The sequence below is a fragment of the Aegilops tauschii genome, chromosome 4 (assembly GCF_002575655.3).
Source record: "Aegilops tauschii subsp. strangulata cultivar AL8/78 chromosome 4, Aet v6.0, whole genome shotgun sequence".
Classification (NCBI taxonomy): Eukaryota; Viridiplantae; Streptophyta; class Magnoliopsida; order Poales; family Poaceae; genus Aegilops; species Aegilops tauschii.
This window is the reverse complement of record NC_053038.3, coordinates 512,574,172-512,589,718: the sequence shown is the minus strand read 5'-3', so window position 1 is coordinate 512,589,718 and position 15,547 is coordinate 512,574,172. Positions and strand designations below refer to the sequence as shown.

General features: G+C 44.9%; 1 protein-coding gene across 1 annotated transcript in view; it reads right to left on the bottom strand.

Moving 5' to 3' along the window:
* The window catches only part of LOC109779380 (uncharacterized), a 123,715-nt gene that overhangs the window by 69,843 nt on the left and 38,325 nt on the right, over window positions 1–15,547 (bottom strand). The window lies entirely within an intron of this gene.

The window sequence follows — 15,547 nt, the reverse complement described above, 5'->3', positions numbered from 1 at the left end:
GTCATGGCACTAGCAGAAAAAGGGTCAAATGTCAAACACATTAGTGCCGGTTTGCTTTTGAGCCCGCACTAATGTGTACATTAGTGCCGGTTCCAACGGCTAGCCGGCCGCTTTCATTAGTACCTGTTTGTGGCCAACCTTTAGCACCGGTTCGTGCCACGGACCGGTACTAAAGTGAGTGGTGGCAGAATGTTGTCAGTCCGGGGCCCCTCCAGCACCTTTAGTACCGGTTCGTGGCACGAACCGGTGCTAAAGGTCGTCCTACATAAACCCTTCGTCCACCCGAGCTCGCTCTGTTCTTCCCCTTTCCCCTCTCCTCTCTGTTCTTCCCCTCTTCCTCTCGAGCTCATCACACATTTTGCCCAAAATTTGTCAAAATTTGAAGGCCCCCATCCATTTAAATGATCACAAAGGTTAGCAACTTTGTTCTTTCATCTCTCATTGCTAGATTAGCTCTTGCAATGCTTTGTATAGTGTTTAATTTATGAGTTTAGTAATTTGGGAGGAAATATATGTGCTAGTATTTGATTTATATGCAATTTAAGGTCAAAAATAACACTTAGTTTGCATATGTAGGTGTGGTTTACTTAGTGCCTTCTAAATCTCCGTCGTAACCACAGTCGATCGCCCGCACCATTCCGTCGCCGGCACCACCTTGTAGTGAGCCTCTTGTTCATGAATGTTTTACATTACTAAATTGATGTTTGTGTGATTTGGATATATAGTTACTCGTATAATTATCTTACCCGTACGTTGTTTGTTATACATAGTGCCATGGTTTTCATATCCGTCCCCGTCGGCCCTCGTCCTTGTTATGATTCGGATGTGGTATATTCTCTTTTAAACTAGTTGTTGCATTTCGTGTTTATGACAAATTATGCCCATCAAGTTGACATAGATATTTTTGTCTAGGAGGTTTGTGAACCGGAAATTCCAACCGACCCTATTGTCGAGAGGTTAAATTTAGTTGAAAGAGAAAACGAGTATTTGAAAGAAAAATTGAAAAGAATTGAGGGGGAGAAGATGGAATTGGAGTTGCATGTTGCCGATGTCGTCGATGATCACAAGATCAAGATAGAGAAAATGCGCTTGAAGATTAGAAAGATTAGAAGATATGCCATTGATAGTGAGGCTTGGTATCATTATGCTGTTGGATCAATTGTTACCTTAGTTGCGATCTTGATCGCATTTGTTGTTGCATTTAAATTCTTTAGTTAGAGAGTTATTTGTTTGTTGCATTTAAGTCTTGTATGAACTTTATGTATGAACTTGTATTAATTTGGTCCTTTCGGTGTTGTGTAATGAAGATGAGCCGACAATGGATGTACCATGACCGATGCTCTCCCGAGTTCATTAATGGTGTGCAAACTTTTCTGCATGCGGCTGAGGAAAACAAGCGGGCGGATGGTTTTATGCCTTTTCCATGTTTAGTCTGTAAGAATGATCACAATTACTCTACGTCAAGAACCATTCACGTCCACCTGTTTAAGTCCGGTTTCATGCCCCACTATAATGTTTGGACCAAGCACGGAGAAAGAGGGGTTATGATGGAAGACAATGAAGAAGAAGAGGACGACGACAGCTATCCTGACCATGGGTTCCCTGAATACGATGATACAACAATGGGGGAAGAAGCTGAGCCGGCAATGCGGGAAGAAGCTGAAGAAGAGGCATCAGATGAGCCTGCTGGTGATCTAGGTCGGACCATTGTCGATGCAAAGAGAAACTGCGCAAGTGATTTGGAGAAGAAGAAGTTGCAGCGCATGTTAGAGGATCACAAGAAATTGTTGTACCCGAATTGCGAAGCTGACAAGAAAAAGTTGGGCACCACACTGGAATTGCTGCAATGGAAGGCAGATAATGGTGTATCTGACAAGGGATTTGGAAAGTTGCTGGTAATTATAAAGAATATGCTTCCAAAGGACAACGAATTGCCCGAGAGTACGTACGAAGCAAAGAAGGCTGTCTGCCCTCTAGGGTTAGAGGTGCAGAAGATAGATGCATGCCCTAATGACTGCATCCTCTACCGCGGCGAGTACGAGGATTTGAACGCTTGCCCGGTATGCGGTGCATTGCGCTATAAGATCAGGCGCAATGACCCTGGTGATGTCGAGGGCGAGCGCCCCAGGAAGAAGATTCCTGCCAAGGTGATGTGGTATGCTCCTATAATACCACAGTTGAAACGTTTGTTCCAAAACAAAGAGCATGCCAAGGCGATGCGATGGCACAGAGAAGACCGTAAGAAAGACGGAAAGTTGAGAGTACCCGCTGACGGGTCGCAGTGGAGAAAAATCAAGAGAAAGTACGGGAAGGAGTTTGCAGATGACGCAAGGAACGTATGATTTGGTCTAAGTGCAGATGGCATTAATCCTTTTGGGGAGCAGAGCAGCAACCGTAGCACCTGGCCTGTGACTCTATGTTTGTATAACCTTCCTCCTTGGTTGTGCATGAAGCGGAAGTTTATTATGATGCCAGTGCTCATCCAAGGCCCTAAGCAACCCGGCAACGACATTGATGTGTACCTAAGGCCATTAGTTGAAGTACTCTTACAGCTGTGGAATGGAATAGGTGTACGTGCGTGGGATGAGCACATGGGGGAAGAATTTGACCTAAAGGCCTTGCTGTTCGTGACCATCAATGATTGGCCTGCTCTCAGTAACCTTTCAGGACAGACAAACAAGGGATACCGCGCATGCACGCACTGTTTGGATGATACCGACAGTATATATTTGGACAATTGTAGGAAGAATGTGTACCTGGGACATCGTCAACTTCTTCCGAGCAGGCATCCCGTAAGAAAGAAAGGCAAGCATTTCAAAGGTGAGGCAGATCACCAGACGAAGCCTCGCCACCGTACTGGTGCTGATGTACATGATATGGTCAAGGATTTGAAGGTAGTCTTTGGAAAGGGTCCTGGCGGACAACCTGTTCCGAATGGCGATGACGGACGCGCACCCATGTGGAAGAAGAAATCTATATTTTGGGACCTGCCCTATTGGAAAGGCCTAGAGGTCCGCTCTGCAATCGACGTGATGCTCGTGACGAAGAATCTTTGCGTGACCCTGCTTGGCTTCTTGGGCGTGTATGGGAAGACAAAAGATACACCTGAGGCACGGGAGGACCAACAACGTATGCATGGAAAAGACGGCATACATCAGGGTCATGCCAGCTACGCTCTTACCAAAGAAGAGAAGGAAATCTTCTTTGAATGCCTGCTCAGTATTAAGGTACCGTCTGGCTTCTCGTCAAATATAAAGGGAATAATAAACATGGCAGAGAAAAAGTTTCAGAACCTGTCTCATGACTGCCACGTGATTATGACGCAACTGCTTCCGGTTGCATTGAGGGGGCTTCTACCGGATAACGTTCGATTAGCCATTGTGAAGCTATGTGCATTCCTCAATGCAATCTCTCAGAAGGTAATCTATTCAGAAATCATACCAAGGTTAGAGAATGATTTGGTGCAATGTCTTGTCAGTTTCGAGTTGGTGTTCCCACCATCCTTCTTCAACATCATGACGCACGTCCTAGTTCACCTATGCGAAGAGATTAACGTTTTGGGTCCTGTATTTCTACACAATATGTTCCCCTTTGAGAGGTTCATGGGAGTCTTAAAGAAATATGTTCATAACCGTGCTAGGCCAGAAGGAAGCATCTCCAAGGGCCATGAAAATGAGGAGATCATTGAGTTTTGTATTGACTTTATTCCTGACCTTAAGCCGATTGGTGTTTCTGAATCGCAGCATAAGGGCAGACTGATGGAAAAGGCATGCTAGGAGGGAATCAAATAATATGTATGGACGGACATTCGCTCACTGAAGCACACTACACAGTTCTACAGAATTCCGCCTTGGGGGCTCCGTATATGGACGAACACAAGAATCTTCTATGCTCCAAACACCCGGAGCGGTCTGATGACTGGATTACACGTGAACAAACCAGGAGTTTCGCCGGCTGGTTGCAGACACGTACCATGCATGACGCCTCTATTGAAGATGACATGTACTCGCTGTCCCAGTTACCATCTTTGAATATAATGACTTTCAAAGGGTACGAGATAAATGGTAATACATTTTACACGATCGCCCAATATAAGAAGAGCACCAACCGAAACAGTGGTGTACGCTTTGATGCAACGACCAAGACGGGAAAGGAAACATATTATGGTTACATAGAGGAGATATGGGAACTTGACTATGGACGTGGTTTGAAGGTCCCTTTGTTTCGGTGCAAATGGGTCAATATGACACGAGGCGGGGTAACGGAAGACCCGCAGTATGGAATGACAACAGTGGATCTCAACAATCTTGCGTATGCAGACGAACCATTCGTCCTAGCTAATGATGTGGCACAGGTTTTCTATGTGAAGGATATGTCTACCAAGCCAAGAAAAAAAAAGATAAGGAAGCGAATGCATCATACGATGAGCCAAAGCGCCACATAGTTCTTTCTGGGAAGAGAAACATTGTGGGAGTGGATGACAAGATAGACATGTTAGAAGATTATGAAAAGTTTGATGAAATTGCTCCATTCACAGTGAATATTGACACGAGCATCCAGTTAAATGATGAAGATTTTCCATGGCTACGGCGCAAAGGGATACACGCGAAGAAAAAGTTTCACACCCAAAGATCTCGGATGTGATCGGCTTCACTATGATCACTTTCTTCTGTGTTTCACACCCAGGAGGGAATCTCTGTAATAGTTAGGGTAGTTATGTGTTTTGGCATTTGAAACGCGTAGAAATTTTATGTGCAAACAAATTCTTTCATGCATTTACTGATTTTTTCAGCTAAATGACCCTGAAATTGAAAAGCATTTCAAATGAACTCAGAAAAGGTTGAAAGTTGGCATGATATCATAATTTCACCCAGATAGCATGTGCAAAAAAGTAGAGAGTGTTACCGCATAAACTGGATGCACTTCGTGTACAAAATGGACAATCTCTTTCGAAGTATTAGGGTTTCGGACGAAAACTCATCCGTTACAAAGGCATTTCATTTTTTAAATAACCTAAGCATTACCAAATTGAATATAATGATAAAACACACTAATATTAAACATAAGAAAAAAGAATCACTGAAAAATCTATTTTCAAAGTTAAGTTATTCACAAACTAGTGATTCACACAAATTTCAAATAATTCAAAATGTAAACTATTCAAATTTGTAAACTACCGGCACTAATAGAAAGTTTGTAATTTTTTGTACCTAAAGCAAAAATATTCACAAAGAAACTCTAAATACAGCAAAAAACAACTCAAAAATAAATAAAACAAAAATAAATAAAGCAAAAAAAAAAAGAAAATAAAAAAGCCCGCCTATTGGGCCAAAGCGGCCTGCATACGACTAGAAACCCAACCTGTTGTTGGGCCAGGATGCAGGCCCGCAAAGGCCCAATAGGCCCACCGGGCAGCACAGAACAGATAGGCCCAGAAGGCCTGCAATAGAGAGGAGCTCGAGACAGCTGCCGCGGCGGGGCTTATAAGCAGGTGCGGGCGCCTTTCGGCTAGCGAGGTGGGACTAAACCTGCCCGCACCGCACCTGCGCCACCGCACCCCTTTAGTACCGGGTCGTGGCTCCAACCGGTACTAAAGGGGGGTCTTTAGTACCGGTTGGTGCCACCACACGGTACTAAAGGTGTGCGCTTCCCGCCGCTTGGGCGGGCCAAATTTGACCTTTAGTACCGGTTGGTGGCTCCAACCGGTACTAAAGGCCCATCCTATATAAGCAGCACTTACAAATTTCATCAGTTTTCATCTGCTTCTTCTCCTCTGCCCCGTCGCCCGCCGCCCCCCGTCGCCGCCCCCATCGCTGCCCCCGTCGCCACCCCTCGTCGATGCCCCCGTCGACGCCCCCATCGCCGCCCCGTCGACGCCCCCGTCGCCGCCCCGTCCCCATCCCCATCGTCGCCATCCGCGTCATCGCCGCCCGTCGCCGTCCCCGTCGCCGCCCCCCGTCGCCTCGCCTAACCGGTGAGTGCCTGCCCCGGCCGCCATGTCCACACACACACACATTGTTAATTAGTTGTAAAATTGTTAGTAATTTTTATGTTTTTAGTTATAGAAATAGTTATAGAAAAGTTAGAAAATTTTCTGTTTTTTAGTTATAGAAATATTATAGAAATGTTAGAAATTTTTCTGTTTTTTAGTTATAGAAATATTTATAGAAATGTTAGAAATTTTTCTGTTTTTTAGTTATAGAAATATTAGAAATGTTATAGAAATGTTATAAATTTTTCTGTTTTTAAGTTATAGAAATATTTATAGAAATGTTAGCAATTTTTCTGTTTTTTAGTTATAGAAATATTAGAAATGTTAGTTATATATATAGAAATGTTAGAAATTTTAGAATAGTTTTAGTTAGATGAATTAGATTAACGTAAAATTGTTAGAATTTGCATATAGAATTTTAGTTATCACAATCCAATCATTTAAAAAATGTTACTTTTTGCGGGCATATAGTATTTGTTCTCGACGATGCCCGGCCCGCATCCTCGCCGTCGACCCGTTCGCGACGACGTCCGGCTGACCCATGTCCGGGATTGGGCTCCGCCGGGCTGGCACTGAAGGAAATATGCCCTAGAGGCAATAATAAAGTATTATATATTTCCTTATATCATGATAAATGTTTATTATTCATGCTAGAATTGTATTAACCGGAAACATAATACATGTGTGAATACATAGACAAACAGAGTGTCACTAGTATGCCTCTACTTGACTAGCTCGTTAATCAAAGATGGTTATGTTTCCTAGCCATAGACATGAGTTGTCATTTGATTAACGGGATCACCTCATTAGGAGAATGACGTGATTGACTTGACCCATTCAGTAGCTTAGCACCCGATCATTTAGTATGTTGCTATTGCTTTCTTCATGACTTATACATGTTCCTATGACTATGAGATTATGCAACTCCCGTTTACCGGAGGAACACTTTGTGTGCTACCAAACGTCACAACGTAAATGGGTGATTATAAAGGTGCTCTACAGGTGTCTCCAAAGGTACTTGTTGGGTTGGCGTATTTCGAGATTAGGATTTGTCACTCCGATTGTCGGAGAGGTATCTCTGGGCCCACTCGGTAATGCACATCACTATAAGCCTTGCAAGCATTGTGACTAATGAGTTAGTTGCGGGATGATGTATTACAGAACGAGTAAAGAGACTTGCCGGTAACGAGATTGAACTAGGTATCGAGATACCGACGATCGAATCTCGGGCAAGTAACATACCGATGACAAAGGGAACAACGTATGTTGTTATGCGGTCTGACCGATAAAGATCTTCGTAGAATCGTCATCGAGCTGAACGTGTGCTGAACTCGGAGGTGTCGTACGTTCGGTACTTGAACGGTCGGATCGTGAAGACGTACGACTACATCAACCGCGTTGTGATAACGCTTCCGCTTTCAGTCTACGAGGGTACGTGGACAACACTCTCCCCTCTCGTTGCTATGCATCACCATGATCTTGCGTGTGCGTAGGAAATTTTTGAAATTACTACGTTTCCCAATGGACTTTGATTGACGAGCCATAAAAAATAAATGGACTTTGATTACTACGTTCCCCAATGCGTGTGCGTAGGAAATCTGAGATGGGATCCATGTATGAGAACAAAGTATGGACTTTGATTGACGAGCCATGAAAAATAAATGGATCTTCAAGAGGAAGACGGACGCTGATAGTAGTGTTACTATCTACAAAGCTAGACTTGTCGGAAAAAGGTTTTTGACAAAGTTCAAAGTGTTGAATACGATCAGATTTTCTCACTCGCAGCGATGCTTAAGTCCGTCCGAATCATGTTAGCATTGCCGCATTTTATGAAATCTGGCAAATGGATAAATAAAACTGCATTCCTTAATGGATTCATTAAAGAAGAGTTGTATATGATGCAACCAGAAGGTTTTGTCAATCCTAAAGGTGCTAACAAAATATGCAAGCTCCAGCGATCCATCTGTGGACTGGTGTAAGCATCTCGGAGTTGGAATATACGCTTTGATAAGTTGATCAAAGGATATAGTTTTATACAGACTTGCGATGAAGCCTGTATTTACAAGAAATTAAGTGGGAGCACTACAGCATTTCTGATAAGTATATGTGAATGACATATTGTTGATCAGAAATAATGTAGAATTATTCTGCAAAGCATAAAGGAGTGTTTGAAAGGAGTTTCTCAAAGAAAGACCTCGGTGAAGCTGCTTACATATTGAGCATCAAGATCTATAGAGATAGATCAAGACGCTTGATAAGTTTTTCCAATGAGTACATACCTTAACAAGATTTTGAAGTAGTTCAAAATGGAACAGTCAAAGAAAGAGTTTCTTGCCTGTGTTACGAGGTGTGAAATTGAGTAAGACTCAAAGCCCGACCACGACAGAAGATAGAAAAAGAATGAAAGTCATTCCCTATGCCTCGGCCATAGGTTCTATAAAGTATGCCATGCTGTGTACCAGATCTATTGTATACCCTACACTGATTTTGGCAAGGGAGTACAATAGTGATCTAGGAGTAGATCACTGGACAGCGGTCAAAATTATCCTTAGTGGAATAAGGATATGTTTCTCGATTATGGAAGTGACAAAAGGTTCGTCGTAAAGGGTTACGTCGATGCAAGTTTTGACACTAATCTAGATGACTCTAAGTCTCGGTCTAGATACATATTGAAAGTGGGAGCAATTAGCTAGAGTAGCTCCGTGCAGAGCATTGTAGACATAGAAATTTGCAAAATACCTACGGATCTGAATGTGACAGACCCGTTGACTAAAATTATCTCACAATCAAAACATGATCACACCTTAGTACTCTTTGGGTGTTAATCACATAGCGATGTGAACTAGATTATTGACTCTAGTAAACCCTTTGAGTGTTGGTCACATAGAGATGTGAACTATGGGTGTTAATCACATGGTGATGTGAATTATTGATGTTAAATCACATGGCGATGTGAACTAGATTATTGACTCTAGTGCAAGTGGGAGACTGAAGGAAATATGCCCTAGAGGCAATAATAAAGTATTATATATTTCCTTATATCATGATAAATGTTTATTATTCATGCTAGAATTGTATTAACCGGAAACATAATACATGTGTGAATACATAGACAAACAGAGTGTCACTAGTATGCCTCTACTTGACTAGCTCGTTAATCAAAGATGGTTATGTTTCCTAGCCATAGACATGAGTTTTCATTTGATTAACGGGATCACCTCATTAGGAGAATGACGTGATTGACTTGACCCATTCAGTTAGCTTAGCACCCGATCATTTAGTATGTTGCTATTGCTTTCTTCATGACTTATACATGTTCCTATGACTATGAGATTATGCAACTCCCGTTTACCGGAGGAACACTTTGTGTGCTACCAAACGTCACAACGTAAATGAGTGATTATAAAGGTGCTCTACAGGTGTCTCCAAAGGTACTTGTTGGGTTGGCGTATTTCGAGATTAGGATTTGTCACTCTGATTGTCGGAGAGGTATCTCTGGGCCCACTCGGTAATGCACATCACTATAAGCCTTGCAAGCATTGTGACTAATGAGTTAGTTGCGGGATGATGTATTACGGAACGAGTAAAGAGACTTGCCGGTAACGAGATTGAACTAGGTATCGAGATACCGACGATCGAATCTCGGGCAAGTAACATACCGATGACAAAGGGAACAACGTATGTTGTTATGCGGTCTGACCGATAAAGATCTTCGTAGAATATGTGGGAGCCAATATGAGCATCCAGGTTCCGCTATTGGTTATTGACCGGAGAGGTGTCTCGGTCATGTCTACAAAGTTCTCGAACCCGTAGGGTCCGCACGCTTAACGTTACGATGACAGTTTTATTATGAGTTTATGTATGTTGATGTACCGAAGGAGTTCGGAGTCCCGGATGAGATCGGGGACATGACGAGGGGTCTCGAAATGGTCGAGACATAAAGATCGATATATTGGACGACTATATTCGGACTTCGGAAAGGTTCCGAGTGATTCGGGTATTTTTCGGAGTACCGGAGAGTTACGGGAATTCGTATTGGGCCTTAATGGGCCATACGGGAAAGGAGAGAAAGACCCCAAAGGGTGGCCGCACCCCTCCCCATGGGCTAGTCCGAATTGCACTAGGGAGGGGGGGCGCCCCCTTCCTTCTTTCTCCTTCCCCCTTCCCTTCTCCTACTCCCACAAGGAAAGGAGGAGTCCTACTCCCGGTGGGAGTAGGACTCCCCCCTTGGGCGCGCCACCTCCCCTTGGCCGGCCCTCTCCTCTTGCTCCTTTATATACGAGGGTAGGGGGCACCCCATAGACACAACAATTGATCCATTGATCTCTTAGCCGTGTGCGGTGCCCCCCTCCACCATATTACACCTCGATAATATCGTAGCGGTGCTTAGGCGAAGCCCTGCGCCGGTAGAACATCATCATCGTCACCACGCCGTCGTGCTGACGAAACTCTCCCTCAACACTCGGCTGGATCGGAGTTTGAGGGACGTCATCGAGCTGAACGTGTGCTAACCTCGGAGGTGCCGTACGTTCGGTACTTGATCGGTCGGATCGTGAAGACGTACGACTACATCAACCGCGTTGTGATAACGCTTCCACTTTCTGTCTACGAGGGTACGTGGACAACACTCTCCCCTCTCGTTGCTATGCATCACCATGATCTTGCGTGTGCGTAGGAAATTTTTGAAATTACTACGTTCCCCAACAGGCACTGGGAGGTGCTACCTGGAGGGGCGCGCCGCTTGGTGAAGAACCCGGCCTCGGGTCCCGTCGTCGACCCTGATCTCCTTTGGTGGCGTTCGCGTGGGCCACATTCGGTGCAGAGGGAGCCGGCCCCGCCGGAGGTGGTGCGTCGTCGTGTCAGGGAGGAGGACGAGCATGTCCATCGCTACATGGCTGCTATGGACGTCAGGTTCTCCAATACCTGGCAGCTTCTTTGGGCAGATGACCGGAGATATGATCCTGTGATGGTTCCTTGTCTTTGGGTGTCCACCGCCCGCGCCTCAGGAACCGCGAGTGGCCTAAATTCTTCTATAGTATTCGATCTTTATTAGCTACCTAGCCAGTGATGTATTCGAGATTATATATTATTCGACACGATGCATATTATGTACTATATGATTTAGTTTTTCCTTATTGATTGCATCCATGCATTGTAATTTGAATACTAAATTGTGTTATATTTCTTCTCTATTAGTTAAATAAAATCTATGGCGGACAATACCGGCAGAGAGGGAGAAGGGGCCCTGTTCGAGATCATACGCAGCCCTAACAGGCCAGTTGATCTGAATGAAGCAAATGACGGCTCCCAATATCTGAACAATACTGGGGAGGGTGATGATAAGATATTCGATCTCGACGACCGAGCTGATGAAGTCATGAACTATGATTATGATTATGATGACGCAGACAATGATTATGATGATGAATACAATGTTGATCTTGAAATAACAAAGACTACCGGCGAGGTATATTTATATAAGCAGGCATCTAGTGATCATCACATATCTTTTTTATTTGAAGATATATTAAGGAATCGATCTTTCTTCTTTCAGCCCTCCGGATCGAGCAAATCTGCTTCTACAGACAGCAGGACAAAGCGCGGCCCGGTCAAAAAGTTGAAGGAGGGTATAAAGTACAACATCGATTCCGTCAAAGCTAGTGGCGAACCCCTCACGCCTAAGAACATTGCGAACAAGTTCGTTCGTCAGTGCGGAGTTCTTGTGAAGGACCAACTCCCGATCTCCATTCAAGAATGGAAAGAGCCAAAAACTAAACACCCAGATGTTACTTGGGTCAACGACAGAGCAAAACAAAAGCTTTGGGAATCTCTGATGGAACATTTCACCCTACCAGATTATTTCACTGATGTAGATGTGCAGAAAGTCAAGGACGCTGCTCTTAAGAAGATGGCAATTGCATTCAACACCCACAAGAAAACTGTATGGGCCAATTACCTCGCTGCAGAAAGGAAGACTCCAGAATTCAAGGGAACACTGGAGAAGCAAAGAGAACACTGGCCCGCTTTCGTGAAATTCAAGGAATCAGAATTATCTAAGGAACGGTCGAGCAAAAAGAAGGCCAATGCCACAAAAAAGACGTAGTTCCATAGGCTGGGTCCAGGTGGCTACGCTGTGGCACTTCCTAAGTGGGATAAGTCTGAGCAAGAGATGGAGGATGCAGGGGTCACTCCGGTTACTAGGAACTGGCCCCCCAGGTGCAGAACTTGGTTCTATGCGCATGGGGGGGGGGGGCGTTGGGCCCGAAGACAGGCGACGTTTCGAAGAAGGCAAGTCTAAAAGGAGCAGAACAAAAGTTACTTGACGCAATAGAAGCTGCTCGAAAGGGGGTGTTCACGCCCAACAGAGAGAACGACGAGCTTACGCGCGCCCTGGGAAATCCTGAACACCCGGGAAGAACACGAGGCAAGGGCGTTATTCCCTGGTATGAGGGCTTTTCGGAATGGAACGCCGACTACAGGACCCGTGCAAGAAAGAAGATGGAGGAGGAGAAGAAGAGGAAGCTGGAGGAGGAGCAGAGGAAGCAGGACGCGGAACGACTTCAAGGCCTAGAAGCAAGGCACGCGGACTTGGCACTCAAATTCCAGCAGCAACAGCAGCAGATCAACTCACTTAGCCAGGAAAGGGGGGTCTCAGCAGTGGCAGCAGCAAGGGGATGATCATCCAGCATTGGATAGCACCGTCCCATCCATGCCGAGAAGTAGCGTTGGTTCCGCCCCGGGCGACGCACTGCTGGATACATACCCTGTGGATGACATCATAGAGAACACTAACTGTGAGCTACACTTCAAAATGAAGAACATATCCATGAAGGTGGCGGAAGCCGTTGCTTTTACAATTACCCCCGAAGCAACCTTCATTGCGCCCCGATTTCAGCGGGCTATGCTCGTGTCTTGGTTGATGAGGTGGTGGACCCATATTCGGGGCTGGAGCTTGACATTCCTGGAGGTGACGACGAGCACACACTGGGAGAGGCCATACATCGTATCATCCTATGGAGAAAGGATTGCATCATCTTCGAAGTCCACCGACACCGCGTCTGCCGACTCCCCGAAGTCCACCACCGTGTCAGCACACTCCCGCTCCTCCAAGTCCACGAACGCGTGAGCAGGCTCCTGCTTCAAGCCCGGCGCAGCGTCAGGCCACTCCTCCTGTTTCAAGTCCGACACCATGTCAGGCCACACCTCCTGCTTCAAGTCCGGCACAGCGTCAGGCCACACCTCCTGCTTCAAGTCCGACACCGTGTCAGGCCACACCTCCTGCTTCAAGTCCGGCACAGCGTCAGGCCACTCCTCCTGCTCCAACTAAGCCACGTCAGCCGTCTCCGCCGCCTAAGCAATTGCAGAAGAGACACGCCGCAGCTATGGTGCGTAGCGGTACGATTCGAGGTAGTACAGGAAGTATAGGCGGAGACAAGCGATATAAATATGGTCCAAGCAGCCTCGCTCCTCTTCCTCAGAGGCCTTACGACATGACCGAGGAGCAAAACGATGCAATAGTGCGGGCCGAAGTGGACACTCATTTTGGACCGAAACCGGCAACGCCGCCGAGGGAGAAAGTGCTTGAGGAAAAGATTGACCACTTCATTGGTATGGCTAGACCACCAGCTCCCAAGCCTGTTGACTCAGACTATGAGCGCCAAATCAGGAAGGCACATCGAGCACGACTACAGAAAGAAGCGAGCTCGAGCTCGAGCCAACAAGCAGCTGTCAAAAAATGCGGGAAAACCGTTCCCCAGCTGGGACAACAGGCGGCGCAATCGACCCCCCGCTTGTTGTGCCAACAACACATGAGAGTACGCGCGCCCAATATTATTGTGGGCAAACTGTTTACGTTCCCGAGCTGGGCGATGTGGTAATAACCGAGGAGCATATAATGCAGGCTGAAATGCTCAAGATCATTGTTGGACAACTCCTCGATATCGAGCCCATGTCTCCGCTTAGAGAGGAGGAAATAAAACGGAAATATGTCCGGGGCCAACCTTTGGTCGAGCCCGAGGAGGTCAAGAACCTCCCAACGAGAATGTATGAATTGCATGATTGGTACGTGAAAATTACCAAGATTTCCAATCGAGAGTCCCTCATGGTGCAAGTCGAGGAAGATCATTACATCAATAAGAAAGCTCTGTCCGTTGAGTATTCAGAACTATTTCAGTTATTCAATCAAGATGCACTCGACAAATCTATCGTCAGTTGCTATTGTCTGTAAGTGATTTCTTTCTGTAATTTAAGTCTCAAGCTAGCTCTAGTGCTCATTGATTGATCATTAATTACCTGTAATTATATATCCTCACTATATATTCTTTTCTGTGGTATTATGCAGGATGTAGATGTATGAAATGAAAAAAGCTGGACGCTATGGCATTGGGTTCATTGACCCAAATACCGTTAATGAATACACATGGAAATTGGAATGGTGTAGACAAGATGTAGAGAAATGCATGGTAGAGTTCTTGAAGCGCCTCAATAGCAATGAAGATATACTACTTCCGTACAACTTCGAGTGAGTCACACTGTCTTGTACTACAACTTCTGTTTTTGCTTACTAGCTAGATGTTAATAAGTGTATAGGGTTTAGGGTTATAGTTGATTAGTGTTATGCACATGCCCGCTTAATTTATACATGCAAACGTATGCGCATGCAGCTTCCACTGGATCTTGTTAGACATTAAAGTTGACGAAGGAAAAGTTGAAGTACTGGACTCACTACTTAAAAAAGATAGTGACTACAGCATTGTGAAGGGGATAGTCGACAGGTTATTTCAATCATTATTAACTATATCTCGACCTATTTAGTTCGTCATTTCCTGATATGAACTATTTTTAATAACCCCTTTATTAATTTTCTTTGCCGGCAGGCAGGGCTTGGGCAAAGTACATCAAGGTGACTCCAGGAAAAGGGCGACAAAAGCTATGTTGGTATCGACCCAAGGTAAGTAATTAACTAGTACTAGCTAGCTAGCTACCATCTCTTTAATTCTTGTTTCAATACCATTAATTAATTAACATGCTTGATTAATTATTATTTGATTAAATTCTATTCTCGTAAAGGCCCTGAAGCAGGCGCCGAGGACTGAAGTGTGTGCATACTACGTTTGCGAGAACATTCGCATGATGGCGTCCGAAAGGAGCAGATCTGATAGACAGGACTGGGTACGTTTGCCAGATCACTATTCACAAATCTTACATGATTGTCGATATCTATTCACACAACTAATACACATGCATATTGATCTCCTTCTTAACAGTTCAAAGAGGTGCGGGACCAGCTCCTACCAGAGGAGCGCATACGAGCACTTTAAGAGGAAATAGCGGGATTTTTGCTCGACCAGGTCATAGATCCCAAAGGAGAATACTATTACCCGCTACCGCCCCCATGAACCACTTGTCATCGTGCTCCGAAGGCACCAACGCAACATGTAGGAGAAATTGTATATATATACATGTGTATGTGTGAATAATTAATGGTGGTTGTGAGACATTTGATTATATATATATATGATCGGTTCTACGAGAAAATCTATTTATATATGCATA